Source organism: Agelaius tricolor, unplaced genomic scaffold (assembly GCF_023055355.1).
Source record: "Agelaius tricolor isolate 1412-34295 unplaced genomic scaffold, bAgeTri1.0.p SCAF_3, whole genome shotgun sequence".
NCBI classification, from domain to species: Eukaryota; Metazoa; Chordata; class Aves; order Passeriformes; family Icteridae; genus Agelaius; species Agelaius tricolor.
The window spans coordinates 19,324,458-19,341,037 of NW_027269263.1; the positions used below are offsets into that span (position 1 = coordinate 19,324,458).

The 16,580-nt window shown below is 50.3% G+C and overlaps 1 long non-coding RNA gene across 1 annotated transcript in view; it reads right to left on the minus strand.

The window, feature by feature from the left end:
- Window positions 1–13,866, minus strand: part of LOC139587990 (uncharacterized) — a 49,865-nt gene extending 35,999 nt beyond the window's left edge. Inside the window, exon 1 of the long non-coding RNA XR_011678546.1 lies at window positions 13,333–13,866. This is a non-coding gene — a long non-coding RNA (uncharacterized lncRNA). The remainder of the gene's footprint in view (window positions 1–13,332) is intronic.
- Between the last annotated feature and the right edge of the window lie 2,714 nt (window positions 13,867–16,580).

Below are 16,580 nucleotides of genomic sequence, written 5' to 3' on the forward strand. Positions count from 1 at the left end.
CTAGAAAAGCCACTATGGCCTGAAGAGCTACTTGGGTTAAAGTACGGTCATGAGGGCAATTTAAAGAGGCCTTTGGACTCTGAATTTCTAATAGGTGCTGAGAGTGACACAGAGGTGTTGTGTGTGGATGGGCAAGGAGGATCTTCATCTCTGAGACACTTAGCTCTGACCTAAGCAGCTGAAGAGAGCCACTAGTGGAAAGGGGAACCATCATCCTAAACTGACTGGCAAACCATCTGCTCCTGTGCTTCAGAAGCATGGAAGAAGTACTATGACTGGCTAAACAAGGGAAAGGGGGTTGAGAAAGCACAGCAAACAGGAGCTGAGTGGGATGCAGATGTGTGTTTGGATGTGCACTTTGGTGTTCCTCTCAAACAGATGCCACATCACAGTTTTGTGGTGGCATGCAGGGTGACCTGGAGGACACAAACACGGGTCTGTGAGTACTTCCCTGTGTGAGCCCATCTGCATAGGATAATGTTGGAAGGGGGCAACATGGACAATGTGGCACCATGTGTGCAGGAATGGGTGGCCTCTGGTGAGAACCTGTGTGTTGGTGCTGTGCATGTGCCTGCTGTGGGGAGTGGATGCCAGGTATGGATGTCTGGGATGTGCGTGTGTGCATCAAGTGCTGCAGTGCAGGCTGAGTAGTGACTGTGTGTATGAGTCTGCTCCTTGCTGAAAACACTGGTGCATTTGTGAGGTGTCAGGGGGCGGTGGGCCCCCTGCCTTGTGTGTGCATGGCAGCCTCTGCCTTGGTGAGACACTGGTGTGGTACTGCACACCTGCAGAGCCTTGGGAAAGCAGTGCAGTGCAGCAGCACAAAACTATGGGAGTGTGCATGTACTGGAGAGCAACCCTGTGAGCATCCAGGTTCCAGGGATGGGATCCCCTCTCTGGATGGAACAGTCCGTCTGGCTCCTGCACTGCCTCTCCTCCTGGACTCCGCTTTCCTTTCTCGCCTTCCCTCAGCTCCCCTTGCTCACTGGCAGCAGCATGCTCTGCCCTGGGAACCAACTCCCACTCACCACACTGGGAGGGAACTCCTTTCTTAGCAGCTCCCTGGTATTTTCCCATACTGAGAGCCAGAAAGTAAAGAAAAAAACTCACTGGGCAACCTGAACTGGACCCATTTCCTTTCCATGTCCTTATTCCTCTTAACTGCATTAAAAACTCACAGATTTTCACCCAAACTAACAAACTTCCACCCCCAAGCCCCAAACACTACAAACCAGACTCAGCTCACATACCTGAGCTGTGTCAGCCATGAGCCATCTCAGGCTGACACAGCTCAGGTAGGGCAGCTCAAGGTAACAGAGTTAGGAGAGAGCAGTCCCTGTAGCTGGGAATATGGAGAAGCTCCTGCAGCTGCAGCCATACCTGTCTGACTTTCAGCTCCCCAGCCAGAATCACCCACAAGTGGGGTTGGAGTAAGAAATTTCATGCAGGAATTGCAGTCAGCACAGCTCAAACTCACTCTTCTGGAGCCAAAGCAAGATATCTTAGCTGTTCTGTTATTGCTCCTATCAGAAGGCTAAACCTTCAGCCAGATCCCACTTCCAGGGGAACTTCCAGGCTGGGTTCCAAAGCATAGAGCCTGTCCACTTGGAGCACATCCTTGGGGCAGTGGGACTTCAGTAAGAAGAAAACCCCAAAGACATTTCTTTATTTCTTTAGCCAATTCTGCAGATCACTACCTCCCTCACAAACATCCTGCCCAGAGCTCTACTGTTTGTTCTGAGGCTGATCTAAATTACTCAACTCCCCAAACTGAAATGCAAACAACTGGCCTCCATTTCAGGCTTTGCTTTTGCCCTACATCCCACTTCGCACCTATTCCCTCTGGAGGACAAAACTAGCACAAAGGACCCACTTGTGAAAATATGCACACCTTCCCTGGAAGGCTCCATGGGCTCCCAGTAATACCCAGTTTCACCCAGGACCAGAAATATACAGTTTTCCCATGAAATGGAGCCTTCACACTTAAGTACCATCTGTTTCTTTCTCAACTGAAGTCCTGAATCTGGGGTATCCCCAAACTTTACTCAATCCCATGCACTGAAAGCCTCATCTCTAAGCTCCATTTTGAGCCATTTGTCACCAGTTTTCTTCTGAATTCAGCCTTTCACTTAACACATGAGAGTGTTCCGTACCAAATCCCTTCTCTGATGTTTTCTCCCCACCGTACAAGACGACAGACTGGGAAATTCTGGCTGTCTGATCCACTGCCTAGCAGTAGTCACGACCTACAGTGCAGGTCTCCAGGAGGCAGGACAATATTTGCCAGATATTTTTTCCCTACAGAGGAGCCCTGCTCATGGCTTAGACAGTTTGGGTGACCTTTTCACTGCTGGCAATCACAACCAGGAAAATAGCCCTCTGTGCTAATATTTAAATGTCCACCATGAAAAGCACAGAACCAGCCTCAGCACCTACTGTGGGCTCTCCCCTGTGCAGCCCCACAGCATTGCTACTCCAATTCTTCCCTCACACTGAGGTCTTTCCCTCCAGCCTTGCATCCTTCTCTTCCCTGCTCAGCTTCATGAGCAGCTCCTGTCGATGCTTTTCCCACATCCTGCCCTGCAGCCCTGCCAGCTTTCCAGGCCCCACCAGGCATGCAGAGAGTGAGCCCCTGATTACCATTCAAGCTGGATTCTCATTAGGCTGAAATGCCCCTCCAGGAGATCCATTAACAGTCCATAAGGTTAACTTAATCCAGCCAGTCTTGTGTGGTCTCTGCCCAAATTCCCTATTACATTAACAATCTTGAGCCTTAATTAGCATGTGAGGCAGAGGTGGCATTATTAATGGAGATAATATGAAGCATTAAGAATAAACAGGCCAGGCTCTCTCTCCCCCACCATGCATGCAAATCCTCTTCTGTGCAGAAACAGCGTGAGCTTCCCCCATGAGCAGCACACGTGAAAGACTGGGGTGCCCCAGACCAAAGACAAACCCTGGAGCATACAGCCAGGCTGCTGCAGGAGGATGATGGGGAGGAAATGAGATCCTGGAATGACCCTTCATCTGCCTGGGACATGAGGGGCTGACAATGGGAAGACCACAGCGTGGCAAGTCCTGTGAGGCAAATCCTTGCACCAGGAAGGAGCAGTCATGTCCTTGGCTAACCCAGCCACCCCATGTTTCTGGGAGGCTTGGCAAAGCAAGGCCAAGGTATCTCTGCACCCCTGCACATTGAATTCATGCTGCCATGTGCGTGCACACAGGATAACACCATGGTTGTATGGCTCAAACACTATGGGCAGGGAGGGGATGTCTGTCTGAGGGGAGCAGGCTGCAGGAACCAGCTGCAGCTGTGCAAAACGCTCCTCATGAGTCTCCTTGACCACTGAGCCCCAGTGCACTGGGAATACAGGACAGGACAGAGGGGCTTCAGCTGAAGGAGAGAAGCAGTCATTTGAGGGACCAGAGAATAAATGATGGGGGTTCCAGCTTGGTGCAGACTGACCATGTGGTGGGGAAGGGACAGGTCCCTTCTGACACTGGCTGGTGACTCACTGCACAGGTGGCTGCTCAAAAGAGCTTGGTCATTACAGGCGAAGGGTCAGTCTGGGGCAGACCCTGTCCCAGGCCAGGCAGAGCCAGCACGGGTTTGAGTAGAGGAGGGGAGGACTGGTGCTGCCAGCAGCCGTGAGGGGCTGGGGCAACAAAGGGTCAGAGATGCACTGAGTATCAGCCAGGAAAAATTGCAAGCATGACACTTTCTTCTAATACAAGCACTTGCAAAATCATAAGGCAAAACAGGGGAGGAGAGAAGCAGAAGCAGCTAAGCCAAGGAAGCAGAGCCTAATGACAGGACCTCTGGACTGCTAATTTGCTTCCAGCAGCACCCAGCAGGATGGGGGCAAGGAGAGAAGCATGTCTCAGGGACCCACAAGTGCAGGAAATGGCTTCCTGAGTCTGGCTTGTCCCTGAGGTCTGACCCATGCTGTTCCAGCCTGGCTCCGCTGTTCTCAGTGTGTCCCTCCGGGCTTTGCAGCAGGGCTTGCACCGAGAACAACCGATCCCTGAAGCACAGAGTGATATCCCTGTGCCTGGGCCCTGGAGCACTCCGCCAGTGCTAACTAGCCTTGCTTAGCAAGGAGCAGTGCCTCAGGCTGGGCTCTCTCCCAGGGCTGCACTCAGCATCAGCCCAGCTGCCTTCACATGCCCAGAGGTGCAGCAGAGGCCCTGAGCAGAGCCCAGCTCTTCCACTTTCCAGCACAGCAAGTTCCCACTCCCCCAGGCCCACCAGCCAGCCCCTGCCAAATCCATTTGTCCAATCTTGTGCTTTCTACTAATCCTGTTGAGCCATCCTTTAAGTTGCTCTGAGGCAGAGATAGAAAAATACAAAGATGCCCTAAGAAGCTTCCCCTGACCTTGCTCAATTCAAGATAAAGGGCTACGATTTAAAAAATTACAGTGAGGGTCTGTCACTGATCCATTGCGTGGATTTAGGGGAAACAAACAGAGACACAGGATGCAGCTAGTGCTAGGTGAGCAGACAGGGAGGGGAGAAAGGTTACAACCAGCATGGGGGAGGAGACAAAATGAAAGAAAGGACAGAAAATGAGAGGGGAGGAAGAAAAATAACTTCTCCCTTGCCATCTCCATACTTGACTAATGGTAGAAAAGCTTTGTGCATTCATGATGTTATACAATGTCCCACCACCTTTACTGGTCTGTAAGGAAGAGCGAGGCAGCTGTACTCTCCATGGTGTGACCAGGCTGGGGACAGGGTGCTGGGGCTGGAGATGAGCTCCTTGCCCTGTCAGAAGCATCCAGTGGGGTACCTGACTAATCCCAAGGCACAAGTGCCTGCTAAAGAGATTGTCATCACCATCTCTGCTTACGAAGTTGTTCAGACTTTTCTTCCTCCACCCCTTCACCCTCCCTTCACAGCAGACCTCTCAGCTCATCTCCTTCCCTTCCTGACAGTGCTGTCTCTCACTCTCCCTGCTGCTTGCCCTGGCCCACATCACATCTGGCAGCATCTAAACAGACTTCCTACCACCCACCTCAGACCCCTACAGCCCTTGACTCAAAGGTTACTCAGAACAATTTTCCTCTGTAGGAATGTCATAATGTCATTCCAGAATTTCCTCTGTCATAATGTCATAAGGACTAGTGACATACCTTCTTTCTCTGTACCCTCCAACATTTGTTCACCCCACAAGGGCCCTTTGGTCCCTGGCATGAGCCTGTTTCCCCCTCCTGAACCTATTCTTTTTGAAGAATAGGTTGGATCACTCACAAGATGGCTGATATTTCATTTTCATTCTTCTTTTACAGGTATGTTAACCAGAAAAGGAAGCTTAAAGAAGGTGTACATATCTCATAAAAAATGCTGGAAAACTGTTAACAATGGATGAGGAAAAGGCTAAAAGTACTCAACAACATTTTTTGCCTCAGTCTTCAATAACAACACTTCTTCCCACTTCTCTTGAGTGGATGGACAGGAGGATGGGGACTTGGAGAGCAAAGTGCTTCCCATTCCAAGTTCAGGTTCATGGGCACCCAAGGAACCTGAACATACATAAGTCTATGGCCCCTGACAAGATGCATCCCTGAGAGAATTGTCCCAGTGTAGTTGCCATGATATCTAAAAAGTCATGGCAGTAAAATGAAGTTCCAGGTGACTGGGAGAAGGGAAGCACTGTACCCATCTTTAAAAAGGTAGAAAGGAGAACCCTGGGAACTACCAACCTGTCAGCCTCACTTCTGTGCCTGGGAAGATCATGGAAGATCCCCTTCCTCTTTTTCAAGCCTCCTCAGAGCCTGCCCACTTCTATCTTGATGACCAAGGCACCTTCAGCTGGTTTCAGAATTTTTGCCCAGCTTGTTCAGCTCCTCCTGTACCATGTATGGGCACTGCAGCTGACTGAAACATTTTCACCTGAGTGGGACCTGGTGCAGCTCATTGCTGTGATGTCACTTCCCACCCAGCAATGCCCCATGTCCTGCTGCTAAAAGCTACACCACTGTAGCCAAGAAGGATGCAGAGAGATGAAAGGTGAAGAGATACAGGAAAAGAGACAACAGAGACCGTGAAATGAAACAGGTCTATAACACCACACATGACAACGGAAGGGCAGGGGAGAGGTGTTAACAGCCTCTTCCCACTCAAAGATCAAGGGTCAGGAAATTAAACCAGAAAGTTACAGGTTCAAGACAAACTGCATGTGTGTGCTGCACCACTTCCTACTGTGAGATTCTGAGGATGCTAAAACTTATCTGACCTCAAAAATCAGCAGGACAAATTCAGGGAGGAAATAAATCCACTGAGAACTAAAAGTGCACAACAGATCTTCCAGCACTGGGTCTTTCAAATATACTGAGGCTGAAAGGGTGTTCAGGAAGTGCTGCTACACAGTTGTCCTGCCTATATGCTATTCCTTTTTTCTGCTGCAGCTGGAGATACTGCACTGGAAGGATCACAGACCTGGCTTGGTAAGGTCCTTTTTGTATTCCTATGGCTTTCCATAGCTAGGTTCACCCAGAAGTCATGGGGAAGTGTAGCTCTGAGTAACAGTATCATTTTGGTGCATCAGATCATTTTGGAGATGGATGGACAAGGCAGCAAACGACATAGCTCATTCCAAGAAAGATTTTTCTTTTTCCCTGACCAAAAGCTGGAAGGATGTCAGGTGTCATTTCAACCAGTCATTCCAGTATGGATCCTTGTTGGGAATAAAATCTCTGCTTGAGCCCTAGCTCCCTCAATGCCTATTTCCAGATTTTTCTAAATCCCCTTTCCCTGTGTTGATAAACACAGAACTCTTTAAACAAACCATCTGTAACAGGTCCAACCCCCTTGAATTCCCTTCCATCTCCCTGACCTGTCTATCACACCATTCATGGCAGGCTCTCCACACTAATCCTTTTATTATGATCTCGCTCAATTTTCCTGGCCTATGACTGCAATGAGGAAAAAAGGGAGGGGTATTAATCCTTCTGACCTTGTTGTCCCAATTCTGGGCCATCTGTGACTAGGAATTCAGAGGAGGGAAGTCTGATCCTCCTGACCCCACTATCAACCCCTTGCTTTGGGAGGTTCAGTTTGTACTGTCCTAGAAAGATGTTGTGGAAAAGCCCCTTTTCACTTACAGGTACTTTCTATGAGATTGCTTCCTAGACTACCTTTCCAGCCAGAGAGGATAGAGGGAATAATGTCCTCCACCTCCATCAGACTCTGTTTACTTATTCCTCCTGTATCACCTCTCTTCTCCCTCAACAGCACTGTCTGTGGGTTCTTCCCAGCCACGAGACAGGGAATCAATAAAAGGTGAAAGACAATCAAACATCTCACAGAATTTCCCTGGCAGTGCTGCATATAGAGAGGAGGCCTTGCAGCTCACTCCACTTCCACCAAGGGCTGAATGTAGCCTGTTCCCTCTACCCCTTCCCACCACCATGTTTCCTTGCTGCCAGCAGCTGCATCTCCATGAACCTGCCACACTATTTCATAGACAGCTTGAGGACTCACAGCAGGAAGCTTGCATGTATCCTCAAGAGACAAATATTCTCCTCTTTGCTCAGCTTCTTCCATACCTCTGACTTTGCCCATTTTTTCCCACTTTAACCAATCTCCTCCTTTCCTTGGTGTTTACAGTCCTCAATACACACAAATTGTTACATATCATCGTTTCGTCAAGCTCTACATATTTTGTTCTTTTAATCTCTCCTCATAAATAAATATCTTCAGCTCTTTCATAATTTTTATTGCTCTTCTCTGAACTCCCTCCTATTTATCACCTTCCTTCAGCTAGCACAGCACCCAGGTCTGTATGCTAGATTTTCCAGACTGATCTTACTAAGGCCTTGGAGGTAATATGAATTCAATCTCCCTAGTGCTTCAAAGCTTGATGTTTTAGGTGTCCTTGAGTTTCTGGATGTCAGGTAAGCTGTCTCACTTCATACAGGTGGCACCAGCTGATACAACTCAAGGCTGTCTCCCCAGAGAGAGGAGGAAGAAGGTTCATGAGAGGTGGGGAGAAGAAGACACATGGACAGGTGGGACAGATGTCCTGCAGCTGAGCAAGGGACACGACTACAAACTCTTACATACTCACACACCTCAAGAAGAGACATCAGATCCTGGATATGGAAAAGGTACATATGCACACACACATAAACCTGTGTTCACTCCACAAATAAACCCCCAGTGACCTGCATCACACACGAGTGCACACAGGAACGCACACACAGGGATAATACCACGAGGCAGGAATGACAGCCATGTGTATGGAGACTTCGGGCATGCACACGTAACCGGTGCACACAAGAGGACAGGACAAAGTCTAGCAGAAAATGGTGCTCTCCCTGCTCACAAACATACATGTTCTCATGCATAAACCAATGCTCCCAGAGAAAAGATAGCAGCTCATGGAGTCCTTATAGTAGCCTAAAAATACACAGGCAGCTCTGACCCATCTGGTCTGCAGATTGAGCCTATGAGCCATGGAAAGAATGAAGACAAACATATGACACCTTGCCTTAAGGCAACTGGTAGCACATGCATCATACTGAGCCAGTCTTCATATCTACAGACCCTTCCATAGTGATTACATTATCACCAAAGCTATTCAGAAGTGAGATGAAAGCTGAGGACCACAGAGGGGAAGAAAGGGACTCTCTACAGGGCAGTTGTGGCAGAGCTAGGGATCCTGCCTCCTACTCTGTGACCTCCCCTCCCTGAGTCATGTTACTGATGATCCTTCCTCACAAGGATGTATTTGCTCCATCTCTCTGCTATCAGACATCCAAAGGAATCAAAAGCACCCACAGTTTCTTGCAAACAGTCTTTCCCCTACAGCTTACCTAAACCAGACAGGTATTAACATTTTGTGAGTGTCAATGTATAGAGAACACAAATTCTTGGCCCCTAGACACATCTTCTCATTTCTGTGAAATTCATACTGCACCATCAGCTCCCCAGAGCATCACCTGGAAAGAAATTCTGTACTAAAGGGCTGAAAAAGCTGGAGATGTGCTCCCCAGGGTGATTGCAGACAAGAAAGAACAGCCCCAGCACATCAGTCAGGTCAGCACAGAATGGGCTTCACCTTCAACAGCAGAACAGACTCATCTGTGGGGATTTGATCCCATGCCTATCTCCATGGCATCTGATGCTATGCTGTAGGGCACCATGTAGCCACTGAGACTCCCCACACCAGTGATACCTAGAGACCTTTAAAGACTCCCTGCAAGTGGCAACATCTAGGGACAAAACCCATCAAGTCACTCACCTCAACCTGACTCCTGGTAGCTTGTTTGCCACCTCTTAAAATGCCATGGAAAGAGTGACAACTGCCCTTCCCTCCTTCTGTACCTCAGCTGGTCAGCTGGAACTGGGTTTCCTCTTGGCTTATGAATGTTGAGAAAATGAGGTCATTTCTCCTCAGTGACAGAAAATTATTTAGTGAGGAAAGCAGTTCATCTCAGGCAATGGCTATGTACCCCTGAACTACCCAGGAGACCCTTAAAGAGGAGGTCAGGGCAAAGCAAGGCACGAAACCAGCACCAGCTGGGGAGCACAGGAGAGTCAGGGCACAAATGCAGTGCTGCTAAAGTGGGGCTGTAACTGCTGCCAGACCAGCTCACCACTGAAGCAAACACAACAGCAGTGCCACAGTCATTGTCACCTCCATAGTGTCAAGCTTGACTCATCTGAGGATTTAAATACAGCACTCATCTGGTTCGCAGCTGTGAGAAACTCATCCTGACCCAGGAGAGAGAAAGGGCTGGAGGTGGGTCACAGCCCCGTGGTCTGCTCCCTGAGTTCTGCATTCTCCCTTTCCAGACCACAGAAGGGATTTCAGTGCCCCACTACCCTGGCAAAAGAGGTGGCTCCCATGCCTGCAGCTTGCCTCTCCTTCAGTAGCTCACTCCATGTCCTCCCTCACCCTCTTCCCACATGGAAAGGCACTGGGGGACACAGTGCTCCTTTGGAAGTGTTCAAGCACCTGCTGTAACTCCAGTCTGGGCAATCCTCACCAGCAGAGCCTGCAGAGCTACCAGGCAAACTCCAGCTTTCCCCATAGCTGCCAGCAGCCTGGGATCCCTCACTGCTCAGGACAGCTCTGCTCCTCCATGTAGGAGAAAAGTAAAACCACCTCTGTTCCCAGAAAAGGGGATATTTTGCTGGAACACATTTGCTCTGCACCTAAGCTGCTGCTGTCTGCTCTGGTGCACAGGCATGGGCAAGGGCTGCAAGTGTTTTTTGGGACATCACATCCCTTTACCAGAGCAAGGCAGCCCTCATGAGCTCACAAGAGTGTGAGGACAGAGGTGTTCCCTACATGTCCTTTGCCCTCCCTCACACTAATAAAAGAAACAGCTTAGCCCAGGTCCATGCCTACAGGGGACCAAGGGAAAAAAACCCACAGTATTTAGGATGAAGGAGAGAGCAGCCAGGTCTCTCTCCTCAGCAAATGTGCTGATATTTTCTAACACAGCTGAGAAGAGCACTGGGTGGTTTCAACAGGCCCTGATATGACCAGTAGCTTTTTTCCAGGTGGGCAGAGCTTTTCACCACTCTTCAACAGGGTCAGATGAGGCAGCTGCACTCTGCCTGGAGCTGCATCTGGCTTCTGACATGACCCAGGTAAGAACAAACACCGCGGACATCATCACAGCTATGCTTCCCTCCCTCTGCCTTCCCTGCAGTTGTTACCTTTCCCATTTTAACTGCAAGCTGCCCCCCAGCAAAACCTCCACCTCTGTATGCCCCCCTTCCCCAAATGCCCTCCCTATCCTCCGAGTGGCTTCTGCTCCACAGCATAGCTTTGCACCAGTGCAGTGGATCAGACGGCACATTCCCAAACACCCATTTGCCTGGAGCTGGGGCAGAGTGGGAAAGGCCATGCATGCACAGTTCTTCCCTTGGTGTCGTAGTTTTTGATGGGGGAAGAGCAATGAAGGCAATTTGCTTCATGCCCGACAAATCTGCATGCTTTGTGGGATGGGTGCCCTGAAAGCCAATCTCCCCCCAGGGAAAACAACGGCATGAGGAGGGTGGCAGGTGGGGAAGGGGTTGGGGGTGGGGGGAAGGTTGGTAGGTTGGGGAAATCAGTGGGATTAAAGTGTCTGCTTCTCACCCCTGGCACTGCATCGGCACCCTTCCACTCCCTGCACCTTCCTCACTGCTGCTGGTACGGTCTGCACAGAGCAGGGAGGCGAGAGGGGGGCTGTATTTAAATATATTAATAATGCATGTTCCATGCAAATGAAGCTTCCTTTGAATATTACATTAGCGATGCTGTCAGGCTGCGCTTCTTGGGACCCAGGAGTGACGGGATGTGTGGGGACCCGGAAGGGGGGGGTGTGAGAAGGTAGGGCTCACCAGAAATTCCCTCATACCCCAACACAACCTCCTTCCTCCCCTCCACCCCAGCTCCCCCACATTACACACACTCCCACTCCCTCCCGTTCTCCGTGCATGACAAATTCCTTGGCTCGCAGCATGCAATGCAGCCAGGCTCCCCAGTCCCCAGGCCCCTCCAGTGGCATGGGGCCCCCCTCCACTCCCTACATCATCTTTACCCCGCTCCAATCTCAGCAATGCTCTCCCTGCTCCACAGCTTGGTTTATAGCTCTGTGCCTCCAGAGTGGGGAGGAGGGTCCTGCTCTGCAGCCTTTAGGGGGAAGGAAGGGGAGCAGTTCCTAAGTCCGGCCTGCACCGTGTACACCCCTTTTGTTTGCACCTACTGTGTTCGTGTGAGCCCAGAGTGGGTGCCAAAGGGCCTGTGCCAGTATTTGCCCGTAGCATAAGAGCGATGCTCTCCCTCCCCATCACAGACACCCTGTTTGTTCCCCAGGCACTGGGGAGGCTGTTTGGTGTCTCTGCACAGCCAGCCCGGCTCTGTGCACACTCGGACGCGGGACACGCACGCGTGTGCTGCATGCACGGTGCAGGGCTGGGGCACACCAGCACACACACGCGAGAGGGCATTACGCACAGCAGCTCCCGAATGTGCTGCCTCCTGCAGTATTAGCTGATTTATGCTGCCTTTCCCCAGCCAGATCCAAGCTCTGGAATGGGAGCAGCGGCAGCTGTGCACTCCTGCCTGTCCTGGGATGAGAATAGGATGCGCCTGTTCGTCTCTCTCCCCCACCCCCCATCACTCCTCCTTCCCCCTCCTTTTGCTCCCATTCATTCATTCAGCTTCTCCTCCCCCCCCCCATCCCATGCCCCAAAGCAGGAAGATCCTTATGCATAAAAATGTGGGCATGCTTTCTCTGGTGGAATAAACGGGCATGCAGACACCCTGCAGGCAATACATATACACTTACATATGCATTCGAGTAGCTGTCCTGGGCCCCTACATAAACACCCGGCTCACACCACCAGCACAGACACATTCACACACCCTACAGACACCACGCAATGACTTTTCTGCAGCCAGCCAGTCTCCCAGCAGAGCAGTGTAAGAGCAGAGGAGAGATTTACTCACTCCCTTGCATGCAAACCAGGCGAATATCCACACACCACACAACGGACAGACACACAGACACAGACCGACCACTGTCCGCAGAGGCTCTCCTGCAAAGTTTACAGAGAGACAGGGAACAGGGGGCTGAGGGATGAGACTGACTCCTTCTCTGTCCCATAACTGCAGGCGATACACAGAGAGGACTGTCTGTCTGAACATGCACATGTGTGCATGTGTGTGGGGGGGTATATACACACACCTATAGCTACAGCTATACATGGATACACACATGAACTCACACAGATCATATATTCACATCTATTCACACATATCTCTATGCACAGATACATGTACATATACATACATATATCATCTCCTTTTGCAAGGTCCAAATAGATGCAGACGGGTCAAACCCAGCTGTGTGCAGCAAGCCCTGAACATATTCAGCATCCCAATCCTAAGCAGGGCACACACACACACACACACACACACACGCACACACTCACACACACACACACACACGGTGAAAGGGAGACCCGTCTCCAAGCCTCTCTCCCTCCCTCCCATCACCCCATGTAGGCATAATCTCCCCCCCCCCCCCACAGACACACACACCCTGGGCCACTTCCCCATCTCCTTTGCACTCACCCCTCGCCTTCATCCTCGGATCAGAGGCATCCAACCCCCAGGGAGTGCGTGCACAAGCTGGAGGAAAAGGGCAATCCATGCATCCTGCCCTTCTCCCCCTTTTCCAATCTCAGCTGCTTCTCCGAGAGGCAACACGGCCGGCAGCCGGGAGCCGAGGACACGCGAGGCAGCAGCACAAGGACTGCACACAAAAACGTGTCACACACACACACACACACACACACACACACACACACACATATACTCGTACCTGCTTCTGGAGGGGTGACTGCTCCCAGCTTCCATACGGGGCATGACAGAGACGAAGCGGAGGCACAAAAGACCCCGGTCCTCGAGCAACTTGCAGCCCTGCAGATGTGTTTGTGCGGGGGGGTGTCCCCCACTGGTGTCACCCCTCGGAGCTGTAGCGTTCCCTGCCCCGCAGCTGGCTCATTCCCGGCCGCACCTAGGCAGCGCTCCCAGCCATGCACACGCGCGAGCACGACAGGCGGGGATGGAGCAGCAGTCCAGGGAGGGCACGCACAGCCGGAGGATTTGCTGCCTTCGCCGCATCCGCATCACTGGGGGAAGAAGGCAGAAAGGGCTGTATTGGCATTTAAAACGCAAGTGATTAATTCGCCACAGGCTCGGCTGATAGGGCTCAGGGACCAGAGCCGGCGGCACTGCTTCTCCCGGCTGGGAAGGCTCTGACAGGCAAAGGACCCTCTCCCATGGAGCCAGTTCCGAGCTCTCCTCGCCTGCACAGCCACTGCTCCGGTGCAGGCGGAAAGGGGTGGGCCTCCACCGGAGACATGAGCACACGCATGCAACAGCTGCTGGGAACTGCACACACACGCACAAACACACACACACAGACACAATTCCCCACAACAGCTGCTCGGGAGCTACAAACAACACACAACAGCTTCCCGGGAATACACACAAACAACAGCTGCTGGGGAATCACACACAGAGGCTACAGCTTCTCAGGATTAAGTCACCCACATGAAAATACAACAGCTTCTAGGAACCACACAGCTACAAGCAACAGCTGCTGAGGAGCTACACACACACACACACAAATACACACACGGATGCATACAACAGCTGTACACCTACTGACACAGGTACGTGCAACAGCCATGGGAAACTACACCTGGATACAAGCCCCTATGTTATTTGCTAAAAAAATTGACACATAAAAACGTAACAGGAGGTGGAGAAAACCTTTCATCCACACACAAACACATGCATGTGACTGCTCTGGGGACATTGTCTATCACACACCTCCTCAAATCACCACCACAGAAACACAACAGCTCCTCAGGAAGCTCCTGGAGCCATATACCCTCCTGTACGTCTGGAAGACCTTCCATCTCCCTCTCCCCAACCCCACACATGCCATGACCAATGGAGATCTTGCTCACAGTCAGAAACAAGCATCCATGTGCACCAAGTGTTGGGGACTCAGCCACAGCTTGGCCCCCAAATACTTCACACAGGCAATACCTGCTAGGAAAGCAAATTACCAAACACAGGGTCACTCTTAAGAAATTACTCCCCAGTTCCTTGACAGAAAGCAGAAGCACACCTGACAGACATAAAATAATCCCTGCACAGACAGCAAGATCACAGCTGAAGGGACACGATGCACCCCTCACATTCACCATAGCAGTGGAGGGACTGCCTGGCTCACTCAGAGACATGCACACATGCAACAGCTGAAAAAACTTACAGACATTGGATGGGCTTCCTGGGATGTACAATCCAGCCTCCTGCTATTCCAGGCAACCACATCATACAGTCTTGCTCATAAATGTCTCCAGGTACATCTGAGTACTGTGAGACTATTTGCTTCCTGCTCAGAAGCTACATTGAAATTAAAAGCCTGCCCCAACATCTGCATTTACCCAGGCCCAATTCAACCCCACATGTTCCTAGGCCAACTGGCCACATTCTTCACCTGGGCATGCATAGAGGTTGCAAGAACAAATGGAAGTGCCCTGAAACCTCCACTCCCACCTGAACAGTCACCTGCTGCCCCCCTACTTCACACAAACATAACACACACGTAACAGCTGGGTGAAGACCTTCCCTTCAGCATAAATACCAACATGCTTGCAACAGCTTCTAGGTAAACAGACATCTAAGCCTGCCACCCTCAGCACTCATATGCACTCAGGTACAGAATATACAAACATGTGTAACCTCTAATGGCAAACTAATGATTTTCTTCATGCAGTCCAGAAATTGAAGAAGAATTAGGCTGACACACTCACACATCACTGCAAGCAGCACTGCTATTAAATATGTTATATTAATGGCATGAAACTGCAGCAGGGGAGGTTTAGGTTGGATATTAGGAAAAGATTTTTCACCCAGAAGGTGGCTGACACTTGAATTGAGTCCCCAGGGAAATGGTCACAGCACCAGCCTGACAGAGTTCCAGAGGCATTTGAGCAATACTGTGAGCCACATGGTGTGATTTTTGGGTTGTCTTGTGCAGAACCAGGAGATGGACCAAATGTTTCTTGTGGATCCCTTCAAATTCAGGATATTCTATTCTATTCTATTCTATTCTATTCTATTCTATTCTATTCTATTCTATATTGTGACATCCATTGCCTCTGAAGAAGCTCACCTGTGGCCCACCTCCCCATCCTTCCAGTTAATAAATGAGCACAGAGCAATGTAATTGCTCCATCTGTCTCATGCCTGCAGCTTTATAGAAGGAAGGTGAGCTCTTCTGACCCCCCTGCATGAGGGGTCATGCATAATCATCTCATGTAAATCCAAACCCAGCAAGCAGAGGACTGCCCCTAATCTTCTCACAGGCCTGCAAAAGCCTCATGGACAGAACAACAAACCAATAAAGCTCTGCATGGGGAGGCAAACAATAAATAGCCCCAAGGGAATGAACTGCCTCCCTCAAAACACAGGCAAGTACAAAGGACCCATCTACAGAAGGAGGCCCAGGATCGCAAACATCAGCTGCGTGGCCTGAAGAAACAAGTTGGCACACTAGACACAAACATACAAGCCATCAATCCTCTTGAAAATGACACATAGGAAGCTTGCTGTGCCCTCTTGTACTCCAAACCTGCAAGCCCAAGTGGGAAAAATCACCCAGACACAAAAATACACACAAAGACCCACACATTCCTCAGGCAGACGGGCATGCAGCTCTGAGGACACTTCTGGATGTTCCCTGGACCATCTGTAGACATCTGTTCCCAGTGGATTAAATGCCAAAACTACTCACACCTCCCAGAATCAGAGAAGGAAGCTTGTCTTGGCAACTACAGGCTCAAATTTCCTTGCCTTTATCACTTTGGGGTGTTATGACTGTGGGGTGTTTCCTCCAAGCTCTTTTGAAGCTAAAAGCTAAAGGAACATAGACTTGCTTCCATCTCTCTCTACTTCCTCCAAGGACAGACAGTATCTAATTTTGGAGGGTGTTGAAGTAGGAGAAAAGGTTTCCAACTCCAAATTAATGCAGGATTTGTTCCTGCTTGAGTT